Source organism: Erpetoichthys calabaricus, chromosome 5, assembly GCF_900747795.2.
Source record: "Erpetoichthys calabaricus chromosome 5, fErpCal1.3, whole genome shotgun sequence".
Classification (NCBI taxonomy): domain Eukaryota; kingdom Metazoa; phylum Chordata; class Cladistia; order Polypteriformes; family Polypteridae; genus Erpetoichthys; species Erpetoichthys calabaricus.
This window is the reverse complement of record NC_041398.2, coordinates 181250256-181262570: the sequence shown is the minus strand read 5'-3', so window position 1 is coordinate 181262570 and position 12315 is coordinate 181250256. Positions and strand designations below refer to the sequence as shown.

Here is a 12315-nt window from a genome sequence, read left to right as displayed (position 1 = left end):
CTTGAAGTGATGTTACCAGCCTAGCACAGCACAGCGTAGAAAATCACACTGGCTATCAGAGAGTTACAGAACATATGAAGGATGTCACTTTCACAGTTTCCTAAGACAAAAAGAGCCTGTACTGTCCTTTCTTATATACAGTAGATCCTCTGTGTTCTGAGATCGGTCCAACCTATCATTAATGTGAACCCCTAAATACTTGTGGGAGTGGACTACCTCTACATCCACTCCTTGAATAGTGACTGGACATTGAGACTCTTTAGTGCTGTAAAAGTCAATAACCAGTTCCTTGGATTTGCTAATGTTAAGGTACAGAAAATTCTCTTTGCACCAAGAAACAAAGTCCTCCACATGATTCCTTTACTCTGCCTCAACCCTTTTATCAATACACGCCCCCATAAGTGCAGAATCGTCCGAGTATTTCTGCAAGTGACTGAGGTGTACAGAGTGAAGAGAAAAGGAGACAGGACTGTTGCTTATGCTGCTCACATTCATATCAGAATTACAGACTTCAAGTCTCACAAACTGCGATATGCCCAACAATCTATTACCCAGAACACCATAGCGTCAATTACCTGCATATCTCAGAGTTTACCCTTTAATAGGAATGGCTGGATGGTACTGAAGGCACTAAAGAAATCAAAAAACATAATCCTCACAGCGCTGCCAGCTTTGTCCAGGTGAGAACAGACCTTGTTGAGCAGATGTCATAGATAATTGCATCCTCCACTCCAATCTTTGTCCAATAGGCAAACTGTAGTTGGTCCAGGTCATCTACCACAGGAGGATTATACAGTCCAGGACCAGTCTCTTAAAGATATATCCGTCCCTAGTGGTACAGCGGTAATTCTAAGATGAAGAAAGGAAAAATAACAGTAAAGAAAAGATTACACTTAGCTTCTTTTAATATCATTGACGGAAAGCTCCTGGCAAAAGTGTGTAGTTATTGGTTCCTGCAGTCGGCTCTGACCACTTCGAGAGAGGGTGATGAAAGCATGCTTTCTAGGTACAGGCAGGAGCGAGGTCTTCCATTCATATTTAGGTGAGTTTTCAATTTTGTGGAGAATTACAGGGCTTTGATACTTCTCTCACATTCTTTGGTTTCAAAACAAGACCATGCAATTTCCAAACATGAGATGTAATCTTTTTTTTTGGCACAGGGGAAACTGAAATAGCACACAGTAACTGTTAACCATAAACTGAATGTCAAACCATGAGGTACACCTACTCTCTTTTATTAGCCTGCTTGAGTTGTCCTCACTTGTCTCTTCCATCTCAATTTTGTCTTCTCCCCATCAGATTTGCTTGGCTTCAGCTGTGTCTACTCATAGCAGCAATTACCAGTTTTAAGTAAAATAATTTATAGTGGACTAAAACTCACAGATCACAGTCACACACTTCAAGTCTTTGGCTACAGCTGTTACTTAAGTATTACCCAGCTTTTTAAGTGTATGCTGAGATTTTAGGATGTCTAAAGGGCATACCTAATTCTGGAAGTAATGGGCGATATTAGGAAGGCCAAAAGCCTTGAGTAAAATATGGTGAAGTTGAGGAAAATGAGTGTTTTGGTGCTATTTGCATTTGTATAAGGCCAACACACAGACAGGAGTGGCCAGTTCTAAATACTTAGGCCCAAGTGGGAAGTCAAAAATTTCCATTTCTGTTTATTTGGTAATGTGTTACTCTTTATGGTTTTAGTTACTTTATTATTTATTCAATAAAACACCCTTTTTCTTCTTTAGCCTCCTTAGTGTTTATTCTAGGTTCACAAACTGCTCATGAGTGCTCAAAGTTGTTCACTATTGTTAGAGACTATTGTTAATTAATAATTTTTAAATCCCCCTCATGAGCACTAGAAAAGTTAGGTTATGCTATAATTAAGTGGCTGGAAGAAATCTGTTCATTAGGAAAGATGTATATGAATATTATGTGTAACTGGTAAAGTTGTGCTTGCAAATGTGAGGCACAGATGACTTACATATTTGGCACATACTAAAGCTTTTACATTATCTGAATTTTCAACACATTCAAGTAATTATTACAGTGTGAATAACCAAAACATAATTGAAAATTTCTCCAAACAATGTAGCAGTGGAATATGGCTAGGGTATTTTCTTGATGGCCATTTCACATTCACACGTCATGCTGTGTTCTATTGTGCTTCCATTCCACTTTCACTATTATAAATGAACTGGACATCTCCCTGCACAATGCAAGAACACCAAATTTATTTGTCTAAACATTGACCCTGCTCTGTAAACCATGCCATTTTGATTAGAGGAGCTGTCCAGTGTGTATAGTAGCTCACTAATATATAAACTCCTGCTAACAAGAGCACATACAATTTGACTTATTCTTTATAATAAGGCAAATATTGCATTCTCTGCATGCACGTGACAAAAGAAAATGTGGAGAAGGTAACTTCATATATAAAAAGTTGAATATTAAAGTATATATAAACTACTTATTGGTAATGAGAATTCAATAGTTTTCAGTGTATATTCAAATGTATTAAGTGATTTATTATGAAAACTCCATGTGGTAGCTTATACCAAATATAAAAACCTGAATGTAACTTCTACTATTTTTGACGCACATTCAAATATATTTCATTCAATACATAAGTTTACATTTACAATTTTTAATTTCAATTATGGTTTCCTGTGACAACACAACAACAATAAATTAGCTTGGATAATTGGGGTTCATTTTCCAGATTTTATTTAGTCATTTTTTTTATTTTAAATTTTTTTACATCTTGGTTTTGTGTATTATTTGTAGTATTTAAAACAAAATGAGCTTCTACAGAAGTTTAAAAATAGGCTCTCTTTCATCTCTATATATAATCTTCATTTGGATCTTGATCTTTGTTTGTCCGCGAATGAATTAGAAGAAGAAGCACTAGATGGCAGTAGAGAGACAGCTAAAACATAGGCATTGCATTAAGAATCTCCTCCAGGCTTATACTACTGAAGAATGTAGTACTCCAGTCACACCTCAAAACACAGACATTCAAACTAAACAAATTGTTGTGCTTTAAATTAACTAATCTTTATATATAATCTTCATTTGGATCTTGATCTTTGTTTGTCCGCGAATTCCACGCATGCGTAGACCACCTTCCGGTTTAGCATGTTGTTGTTACTCACGGATGACAACAATGTGCCGGAATAATGAAAGGGGTGGTGGACAGTGTTACGCTGGTTAGCTACTGAGGACTGGTTAGAGAATAGATAGATAGATAGATAGATAGATAGATAGATAGATAGATAGATAGATAGATAGATAGATAGATAGATAGATAGATAGATAGATAGATAGATAGATAGATAGATAGATAGATAGATAGATAGATAGATAGATAGATAGATAGATAGATACTTTATTAATCCCAAGGGGAAATTCACATACTCCAGCAGCAAAAAATATTAAATTAAAGAGGAATAAAAAATGCAGGTAAAAACCAGACAATAACTTGAATAATGTTCAACGTTTACCCCCTCTGGTGGAATTGAAGAGTTGCATAGTTTGGGGGAGGAATGATCTTCTCAGTCTGTCAGTGGAGCAGGACAGTGACTCCCATCTCTGTCAGCTTGTCCCTAAGGAGCAGAGGTTGGATGGTGTTGAAGGCGCTAGAGAAGTCTAGAAACATAATTCTTACAGCGCCACTGCCTCTGTCCAAGTGGGAGAGGGATCGATGTAGCATATAGATGATGGCATCTTCCGCTCCCACCTTCTCCTGGTATGCGAACTGCAGAGGGTCGAGGGCGTGTTGGACCTGTAGCCTCAGGTGGTGAAGCAGCAGCCGCTCCATGGTCTTCATCACATGTGATGTTAGAGCGACAGGCCGGAAGTCATTCAGCTCACCAGGACGTGATACCTTTGGGACTGGGGTGATGCAAGATGTTTTCCAAAGCCTCGGGACTTTCCCCTGTTCCAGGCTCAGGTTGAAGATGCGCTGTAGAGGACCCCCCAGCTCTGATGCACAGACCTTCAGCAGTCGTGGCGATACTCCATCTGGACCTGCTGCTTTGCTGGCACGAATTTTCCTCAGCTCTCTGCTCACTTGCGCTGCTGTAATTGTGGGTGGGGATGGCTCTCCTATGTTGGTATCAGCAGAAGGATGTGTAGAGAGTGCAGTACTCCGAGGTGAGAGTGGGTTAGGGTGGTCAAACCTGTTAAAGAAGATGTTCATTTGGTTTGCTCTCTTCACGTCTCTCTCGATGGTGGTACCCCGCTTCGAGCTGCAGCCAGTGATGATCTTCATCCCATCCCACACTTCCTTCATGCTGTTGTTCTGCAACTTCTGCTCCAGCTTTCTCCTGTACTGCTCTTTCGCCGCCCTGAGCTGGACTCGGAGTTCCTTCTGCACGCGCTTTAGCTCATGCTGATCACCGTCTTTAAAAGCCCTTTTTTTCTGGTTCAAAAGGCCCTTGATGTCATTTGTAATCCATGGCTTGTTGTTAGCATAGCAGCATACAGTTCTTACTGGAACTACAGTGTCCATACAGAAGTTGATGTAGTCAGTAGTGCAGTCAACAACCTCCTCAATGTTCTCATTATGTGATCCCTGCAGGATATCCCAATCTGTAGTTCCAAAACATTGTCTCAGAGCATTCTCAGCCTCCGGGGTCCACTTCCTGAATGATCGTGTGGTTACAGTTAGGACTCTCACTTTTGGTTTGTAGTGAGGCTGAAGCAGAACCAGGTTTTATGTGATCCCTGCAGGATATCCCAATCTGTAGTTCCAAAACATTGTCTCAGAGCATTCTCAGCCTCCGGGGTCCACTTCCTGAATGATCGTGTGGTTACAGTTAGGACTCTCACTTTTGGTTTGTAGTGAGGCTGAAGCAGAACCAGGTTATGATCTCCTTTCCCAAGCGCAGGCAGCGGGGTGGCGCTGTATGCGTCTTTAACGTTTGCATACAGTAAATCAATAGTCTTATTTCCCCGGGTGTTGTAGTCCACATACTGGGAGAATGCAGGTAATGTTTTGTCCAGCGTCACATGGTTAAAGTCTCCAGCGATTAGCACAAGTGCCTCGGGGTGCTTCGTTTGTAACTTAGCAACAGCAGAATGGATGATGTCACTCGCTATCTCCACGTCCGCCCGAGGAGGGATGTACACGATGACAACAATGACGTGTCCAAACTCTCTGGGCAAGTAATAGGGACGCAGACTTACGGCCAACAGTTCGATGTCCCTGCAGCAAGTGGAGATTTTGACTTTAACATGTCCAGAGTTACACCACCGTTTATTAACATAGAGAGCGAGTCCTCCTCCTTTGTGCTTCCCACAGGTACTTGCGTCTCTGTCTGCTCTAACTGTGCTAAACCCGGGTAGCTCCACATTAGCATCTGGGATAGTGTTAGTTAGCCACGTTTCGCAGAAACACAACAAACTGCATTCTCTGTAGGTTCTGACATTTTTCACCAGCGCAGCCAGTTCGTCGATCTTATTTGAGATTGAGTTCACATTCCCCAGAATAACAGAAGGCACCGAAGGCTTAAAACGCCACTTTCTCGCAAGCCGCTTCATTTTTAGCTTAGTGCCGGCTCTGCTGCCATGATACCGCCTTCTTACCTCGTCAGGTAAATAGGGAACCACACCGGCACTGGCATTTGTTCTCAGCGCTCCAAGTTGAGTACTTGAATAGGTGAGTCTCGGCGTGTAAAAATCCATGCCCACGTTGTAAAAGTAAGTGTGTCCAGGGAACAAATCCACATAAAATAAAGTGGTAGGAGTGATCAATAAATAAAAATAGAAAAATAAAAGTAGAAAAATACACATACACATATAGTCATACACGGAGCTGCTGAAAAGGCTGCCACTCTCGGCGGCGCCGGATGTTATTAATGAGATTGCCGAAGATAAAAGGTACGTGCCTACGTAACATATGAATGAAAGAAAGACAGTGGGTAAAATGAATGATAACGTAACAGCATGTTCCGGAAATTATTATTGTTACGTTGTAGCTGGCGAATGCTGCGCGTCTCACAGTTGTACTGTGGCTTGCTCACATGTCAGTGAAGTGATTCCTATTTATGCTTTAAAGAGCCTGGATACCTATGTGTCCCCCCTTTTATAACCATTAATCCGTGTATATTGCCTTACTCTTTGGATTGCCACAAAGCAACCTGCGAGATTGGAGAAATGTTGAGTAGAGATCGTGAGAGGAAATGACAGCGTCGTGAAAACGAGACGGACTATGAACGGAGAGAAGTAGAAATGCTCCTACACCACCACATAATTACTATTCGGACAGTGATTCTGAGTAGGCCGTTCCTATCGAATCAATGTCCAAGGGTTTTGTTTTGTAATTTTGATTCCCTTATAAAAAATCGTAATGCTGTGCGACGAAGGGCCCAGTTCATGACTGGCAGCCACGTTTAAACAGGGAGGCCTTCACAGACAACTTTAATACGTGCAACGTAGTTGGGCGCACATGGCTAGTTACTTATAATAAGACTGGTAAAACCTTTTAAAATAGACTTTTAATTGGTCCTTCTTCACAAATCACAGATTTTTGTGATGCCCCTTAGTGTGGGATTTGAGTCATAAATTAATGACCATGTTGCCACAGGGTGTCCAGTGGAAGTCTACACAGAACACTTTGGATTACTTGAGCATGTTGTAAGTGAAGAGTGCTATACAAAAATAAACGGAGTTGAATTAAATGATGGACTTGATTTAGGCAGAACATGTAATTCAACTAATACATTCATTATTTGCTAATTACTTAACTTTATGATAAACCCATACATATAATTTTTTGAAAAATTATGTATTAACTTTAACTAAACCATTTCATTTCTTAACTGATTTTTTTAAATTTTTTATTTTTATAATAGAATATCCTAGATATCACCTGAAATAACATAAAAGGCAAATAAACAACACATTAGCATATAAGTTTAATTCAGTATTTTAATATGTGTGTGTTACAGTGCAAGTAAGGGATATACAGTATACGGTATAAAACCTTAATATTTAAGATAATTACTAAATCTTTGCTTTATAAAAAAAATATAGTGAGCACATTACAGTAGTGTCTGTGGAAAGCAGAAAAACAACACATTTGCAGTAAATAATACACTTTTTAGATTATGCATTTAAATTATGAATGTATCCATATATTAATTAATTACAAAGAGCAAACAGTATTTTAAACATTATGAAATTAATTTACACCTTCCATTCACCTACCTACTGGCTATACATCTAAAATGAACACTGTATATGAGACAGATTGGGTTTAGCAGGTAGTCAAACTTTCTTATTTTGTAATGCTTTTAAAATGTAAAACTAACAATGATTTATGATTATTTGAAGTGCACAGTGAAATTGTGTAAGTCTTTTAAATGAAAACTATACATCGGTGTGTAAAGAAAACGTGTTTGTTTTTTTTTGTGTGTCAAATTATCTTGTGCTATAAAAACCTCAAATTCTGTGTAATGTGAAAATGTGACTGTGTAGACTTAACAAGCCAATATCTTGTACTGCTTTCAGTGCTATATTCATATTCAAATAATGTACTTTTAAATTTACAGAACAAACAAGAAGTTGAACTACATAAAAACTTAAATGCACAAATTAATAGTCAGTATTAAGTATAAAGTCAGCATGCTTTCACCTTTATTAAACAATGACTGTAGTGAAGTCATGAAACTGTAATAGCTTAGTGAAAATGTTCTGTAAGCAATAAAAAATAATATTAAACATAATTATTAAATGTAATTTCAATTTCTTTAAAGGTACTGGTTAAATTATCAGCATTGTTTTAAAACTGACAACACAAAGTGAACATTTAGATACTTAGGAATATTGAACTACACAGTTATAAACTCTAACGGATATAATTCATATTGAAATTTAAAATTATTCAAATTATTTCTCAGTGTTTATTCATTGTATGTTGTTTAAATCCGGAGGCAGCTGCTCTGATAATTATCATTTTAAATGACTTGAATAAAAAGTGTTTTTTTTGTTTTTTTTTTTAAACTGTAGTGTAATCATCTATCATTTTATACAAGGAAAAAACAACGTTATATTTACTGGTATTACCAGCTTCAGCTAATAGGTAATTACTGGGCAAAAATATTTTTAACCTTCCATTTTTTGTTCTGTTGCTCAATGAAGCTTTGAACTAAATCAAAGACAGGCCTCTAAATTTACTTTAAAATATGCTAGTGGTTGTTATTAGTACCTTATTATAAAAATATTACATCTGAAATAAGCTTTCCTATGAAATAAAAATGTGTTATTCTGAATACTGGAAATATGATAATTATACCTTTTCAGCAATACCTACTGCAACAGCGATACATACCATACTAACAAGAGTCATGTTAGTAGATGAGTGCTTACTGACCTTAAAATATTTTACATATTCCAAAATTTTTATAATAAAACATAATGATACAATTGTATACACCTAATCCAATTTTAATTTAATTTATAAGTCCTATTGAGATGTGGCTGAACCTTCTCAATGAAGTAAACTACTCTGGTTCTTTGCTTTTATAATGAAATAGTCTTAAATAAATAATACTGATAATAATTTGACTGACCTTTAACAATGAAAATACATTTAAGTACACAGCTAAAATGTTAATGAATCTTAATGAAAAAATATAGACCAAGAGCTCTATAAATATAAAATGTAATTTGGAAAGTATACTTCAGGTCATATTAAAGAATAATACTGCATAGCTAAGTGACAGTAATCATGGAGCCACTACAGTTACAACATATAAAATAATATTAAGAAATCATTAAACAAGTAAAATACAGTAAAACAATTTCTCCAGATTGTACCTAATTTGATTAAGCACTTATCAGTTATATATTATAAAATAAAACAACTTTTTTACTTGCCATTCATGGTAGTCTATATCATAAAGACAACTGCAGCTGCTTTACTTATACAGACATATTTACAATTTATGCATATAAGTGCCACTAGTAACAAAGCAACAGTAAAATAAAAAATGCAATAAAACTCAATAAAATTTAAAAATGCAGCTGTTACCTTTTGAAATGAAGTATAGTGCTAGTATGTCATCAATATATGATCTTCCTCACAAAATAGAAATCAGACTTCATTATCATTAGCAAAAAAAAAAAAAAGCTGAATATGTATAGAAAGCATGAATAACATAACTGCACAATCCATCTTCAATATGAACAAAGTTAAGGCTCAGAAATTCAGTCTTTGCTAGAATTCATTGAACAGCTAAATTCCATTATTAATCTTGCAAAGAATTACAGGTAAGTTGTATCAAATGTTTCAATTCTTTCACACAATAATTGAAACTAAAAAAGGTATGGGGTGAGGAACAGTTCAGTGACATCAAATGCAAATAAGCAATTTAGAAATATTGATACAGTATACAACACTTTAAAGCATCATAATACAGTCAATTAACTGCATCCAACTGCATTCAACAATATGGATCCCGCCAGCAGGTATCTTCATGTTGCCCTGGAGGATTTGGAAATTAAAATTAATAAAAATGAACTTCACATAATAGAGAAAGTTCAAAACAATTTTGCTATAGATATGACCTGTTAATACCTTGATGATCTGCACATTATTAACCACATTTTTAGCATCTTCTTTATTTCATTCTGTACAAATTATGAAAACCTGCTAAAAAAAAAAAAAACTCGCTTTACTTTTATTTATTCAATTGATATTTTTCTATAAACTAGAGCACAAGGACCCAGAATAGCTGTCAAATTACAGATTGTAAGTAATAAAGGGCAGAAAAAAACAAAGACATGTCTTTTATTGTAATGTATATTGTTTTTTGTATCTCTTTTCTTTTACTTCTATTGTAAAAATGTAAAATACTGTGGATACATAGCAGTCAAGTAATCAGAAACTTCAAGTGAGTGACTTTATTTTTCGGGAATAATAATTTCTTTACTATAAAGCTTTGTTTAAAGCAGTGTCTCCCAACCTTTCTTCTGTAGTGGCACACTTTTTGTAACCAAAATCATCCCAAGGCACACCACTATCCTACTATCCACAAACATATACATCTCATACACGAGCTCAACTGCCCAAAGGGGTGGGACTACCAGTGAAGCCGGTAAAAAAGGAGCTACGAGATCAGCATTCACAGACATTAGTGGACACTTTGGTAGCATCTCCAAACTGCTTCGCCCTTTTGCCTATCCCTCTTTGCCTCAGAGGCATCTTATATGACCAATACCCACCAATGCTGTGCAGCTCGATGGAAATCACACAGGGCAGATGGACTCTAGCAGCCTGGAGACACATCTAAAGTGCTGTGTCTGCAACAAGGCAATCACAGAGCTGCTCTTATGCCAGCTTCCCCTCCGGTCTCAACCACCTGTGATGCTTGCCCCTCTCGGGTTCAGACCCAAGTGTGCTACACAATTATTTTCACAACACACATGGTAAGCTCTCATGGTACGCCACCATTGTGTTGCAGACCACTGGTTGAAAAACACTGGTTTAGAGCATCCTCTTGTACAAGATATTTTAGGATTGTGCATTTGTTAATGTACAAGGGACGTTCAAAAAGTTTCTGCACTTTTGTATTTTCATTGGAAATGGTGAAGGTGGGAGGAGTAGTAACTGGCCATTATAAAGTTGGCACAACGCTGGGAAAATTGCATTGCAAAGGAAGGTGACTATGTAGAAAAATTATGTAATTTGTTTTTGAAATTCTTAATAAATAGATTTTAAAAAGTGCAGAAACTTTTTGAATGCTCCTTGTAGATATAATAATTTATTGTAAGTCAAAGAGCATGAATGAAAAGGAAAGCCTTATCGATCCATCATCCGGTGCCAGTCTCAAAGCTAAATTCCACTCATCCCCATGAAGATCTTATTTTTGGCTCTCCATAAAAAGTGAGTACCCAGTGTTGAGTGAAAAGGCCATCAAAAGTTTGATTCCATTCACAATGATCTACTTCTGTGAAAATAAATTCTCCTCTACTATTCAGATTGGAGGGTCCAAGTGCTTAAAGGACACTGACCGGGAACCCCTGCACTCCAACCACATTAAGAACATTCAAGAATACATGTAGTAAGCTTTATAAAGGATAAATAGAAGCTTGATGTAAGAGTAGTGAGATTGTTCATTGGAGGACTGCGGTGAGAAAAGGAGCACAAGGCAGTGACAATAGCAAGGAGCAATCAGAGATACTGGCGGTATTATGTAAAGCAGGGAAAACTAGACACATCTTCTTCTTGATTTGAGTTTGTTGCTCTACAAAGCGTTTCCCATGGTTTGGAACAGAGGGAATTGTAAGTAGGTCATTAGGCTCTAAAAGTACAGTTTATTATTTCTAATGAACACATCCATATTCAATTATCTATATATATAATTCACAAAGTCGCCGCCAGAAGGGGAAGACACCCATGAAAGCACGCACACCAAAACAAGACACCCTTGAAAGCACGCAGGAAGGGGCGTGGATTCACTAAGCCGCCGACAAGTAGGAAGGAGCCATGCCCACCAACTCTATGACCATTGGATATGACGACAACTCGCAGAGCCACGCCCACCGCCTCGGATGCGTGGCTCAGAAAAAACGGTGTCATTTATGTTCGTCTGTGCAACAATACACATGGACCTCTGAGCCACGTTGACTTTTCATTAGTCAACCTCAGTGGAACCTTGGTTCACACAGAGGCAGCGCCAGAGAGAGACAGAGGCACATACAGGCAGCCCAAGAGAGAGAGCCACGCACACACAGGCAGCGCGACAGGGAAACAGAGGGACACACACAGGCAGCGCGACTGAGAGAGCTGCGCAATCCTTTAAAACTGAGGTTAAAACACAATGAAGGAAGCAGTCTTTAAAAAACAATAAGCCCTGTGCCTCTTTTTCATTAGCGTCTCACCTGCTTCACCGCCCTGCAACAGTCGAGACGCTTTCTCAGCAGCTGACCTTCTCTGTGCCTGACTCCACTACTGTCAGTCGCCTGATTAAAAATGGTGAACTCCTGCAATGTTACTATCTTGGTTGGCTTTTAAATAAAGTTCGGATTTGTTAAAATGTTCCTTTTTTTTCCCCTTGTGCTTAAAACTCATTTAAAAAAAAAGTGTTTATACAACTGCTGCAATGTTACAGAGAGAGACAGGGCTCTCGTGCTTCTGAGAGACAGAGGGGGAGGGGGCTTGCGTGCTGCTAAGAGAGAGAGGGGGGGGGGGCGGGGGAGGCTCCCGTGCTGCTGAGAGAGAAAGAGGGGGGGCGGGGCTGGGGAGGCTCGCGTGCTTCTGAGAGACAGAGGGGGAGGGGGCTCACGTGCTGCTGAGAGAGAGAGAGGGGGGGG

At 38.2% G+C, this 12315-nt stretch overlaps 1 protein-coding gene across 5 annotated transcripts in view; it reads right to left on the bottom strand.

The window, feature by feature from the left end:
• Window positions 1-387: 387 nt before the first annotated feature.
• LOC114652089 (probetacellulin-like) overlaps window positions 388-12315 on the bottom strand; it is a 63827-nt gene continuing 51899 nt past the window's right edge. For 4 of the 5 annotated variants that reach the window (XR_007935134.1, XR_003716292.2, XR_007935135.1 and 1 more), the window contains one exon: window positions 6960-9484. The gene's annotated coding sequence lies outside the window, so the exon portion shown is untranslated. Of the gene's footprint in view, window positions 850-6959; window positions 9485-12315 lie in introns of those variants that run through there. The other variant, XM_051928320.1, reaches the window with a different exon arrangement.